The sequence below is a fragment of the Suncus etruscus genome, chromosome 7, assembly GCF_024139225.1.
Source record: "Suncus etruscus isolate mSunEtr1 chromosome 7, mSunEtr1.pri.cur, whole genome shotgun sequence".
NCBI lineage: Eukaryota > Metazoa > Chordata > Mammalia > Eulipotyphla > Soricidae > Suncus > Suncus etruscus.
This window is the reverse complement of record NC_064854.1, coordinates 41,795,073-41,797,482: the sequence shown is the minus strand read 5'-3', so window position 1 is coordinate 41,797,482 and position 2,410 is coordinate 41,795,073. Positions and strand designations below refer to the sequence as shown.

General features: G+C 45.0%; 1 pseudogene; it reads left to right on the top strand.

Annotated features, from left to right (window-relative positions):
• The first annotated feature begins 999 nt into the window (after positions 1-999).
• LOC126014962 (uncharacterized) lies at positions 1,000-1,135 on the top strand (annotated as a pseudogene).
• Positions 1,136-2,410: the final 1,275 nt, after the last annotated feature.

Genomic DNA, 2,410 nt, shown 5'->3' with positions numbered 1-2,410 from the left:
TTTTGGTGAATGATCATTAAGCTCTTTTCTAAAATAAAAATAATGAAGGAAGAAGAAGAAGAAGAAGAAGAAGAAGAAGAAGAAGAAGAAGAAGAAGAAGAAGAGGAGGAGGAGGAGGAGGAGGAGGAAGAAGAAAAAGAAGAAGAAGAGGAAGAAGAAGAAGAGGAGGAGAAGAAGAGGAAGAGGAGGAAGAAGAAGAAGAGGAGGAAGAAGAAGAGGAGGAAGAAGAAGAAGAAGAGGAAGAAGAAGAAGAGGAAGAAGAAGAAGAAGAGGAGGAGGAGGAAGAAGAAGAAGAAGAAGAAGAGGAGGAGGAAGAAGAAGAGGAGGAGGAGGAAGAAGAAGAGGAGGAGGAGGAAGAAGAGGAAGAAGAAGAAGAAGAGGAAGAAGAAGAGGAGGAGGAGGAAGAAGAGGAGGAGGAGGAAGAAGAAGAAGAGGAGGAGGAGGAGGGGGAGGAGGAGGAGGAGAGGAGGAGGAGGAGAAGAAGGAAGAGGAAGAGGAAGAAGAGAAGGAGGAGGAAGAGGAGGGGGAAGAGGAGGAGGAAGAGGAGGAAGGGGAGGGGGAGGAGGAGGAGAAGTAGTAGTAGTAGTAGTAGTAGTAGTAGTAGTAGTAGTAGTAGTAGTAGTAGTAGTAGTCATCTCATCAAGCTTTAGAAATATACAGATCAGGGCCGGAGAGATAGTATGGAGGTAAGGCATTTGCCTTTCATGCAGAAGGTCATTTGTTCAAATCCCGGCATCCCATATGGTCCCCCAAGCCTGCCAGGAGCAATTTCTGAACATGGAGCCAGGAGTAACCCCTGAGTGCTGCCAGTGTGACCCAAAAACAAAAAACAAAAACAAAAACAAAACAAAACAAAAAAAAGATCTGAAACCTGAACCAGAAAGATAATTCAAAGAATCAAGTATATATTTTGCATGTAGGAAGCCCAGGTCTGATTCCTGATACTACATGAAAGCACCACTGGAAGCAACCCAAGCTCTGAGTCAAGAGTTGCTCCAACACGAGGAAGAATCAGAGCGTCCTCTCCTGAGCGTGAAGCCGGCTCTAGGTGTTGCTTCTGTGACTGCCTTTGGCCACTGATGATCGTTCTTCCCTTCCTTTGGAAGGGATAGAAGGAGAGGATGCAGTCAGAGTGGTAAAAAAAAAAGAGTTGCTCCAAGCACTGCTAGGTATGTTAAAAAAATATAATAAAATAAAAATAATTGAAAGCCAAAACCATAGTACAGTGAATAGGGTGTTTGCCTTACACACAGCCAATTTGTGTTTGATAACCAACATCCCATATGGTCCCCTGTGCCCATCAGGGGTGATTCCTGAGCAAAGAGGCAGTGAGTAACCCCTGAGCACCACTGGGTGTGAACCAAAAATAAAAGCAGAGGGCCGGAGAGATAGCACAGCAGTAGGGCATTTGCCTAGCACACAGAAGGACAGTGGTTCAAATCCCGGCATCCCATATGGTCCCCTGAGCCTGCCAGGAGCAATTTCTGAGCATAGAGCCAGGTGTAATCTCTGAGCACTGCTAGGTGTGACCCCCTCCCAAAAAATAAATAAATAAAATAAAAAATAAAAAAATAAAAGCAAACACAACAGAAAAAAATCTGAATCATAAACATGACATCTGTGTAAGGGCAAAAAGACAATGTTAAAAAGTGAGACATCAGGGCCAGAGCAGTGGCGCAAGCTATAAGGTGTCTGCTTGCCCACGCTAGCCTAGGACAGACTGAAGTTCAATCCCCCGGTGTCCCATATGGTCCTCCAAGCCAGGCGCAATTTCAGTGCACATAGCCAGAGTAACCCCTGAGCATCACAGGGTGTAGCCCCCCCCCCAAAAAAAGTGAGACATCATGGGGCTGGAGCAATAATACAGCAGATAGAGCCTTGCATGTGGTCAACCCAAGTTCGATCCCCAGCATCCCATATGGTCCCCAGAATCTGCCAGGAGTGATTTCTGCATTATGCATTATGCAGACCCAGGAGTAACCCCTGAGCACCACCAGATGTGGTGTTTGTTCAGAAACAAACAAACAAAGTGAGACATCAAACCCAAAGTCCACTGTACAATTTAAAAATCAAAGACTATAAGTAGCTGATAAGGGGATGTCCCCAATATATAAAAACTCTTTTTTTTTTTTTTTTTGGTTTTTAAGCCACATCTGGTGGTGCTCAGGGGTTACTCCTGACTCTGTGCTCAGAAATTGTTCCTGGCAGGCTCGGGGGATCATATGGGGTGCCGGGAATCGAATCCAGGTTGGCTTCATGCAAGGCAAATGCCCTACCGCTGTGCTATCGCTCCGGCCCCTACATGAAAGCTTCATATGACTTGGTATCAGAAAATAAATAATTAAGTGTTTTGTTTTGTTGTTTTGTTTTGAGACACACCAGCTGTGCTCAGAGATTACTTCTGTCTTAG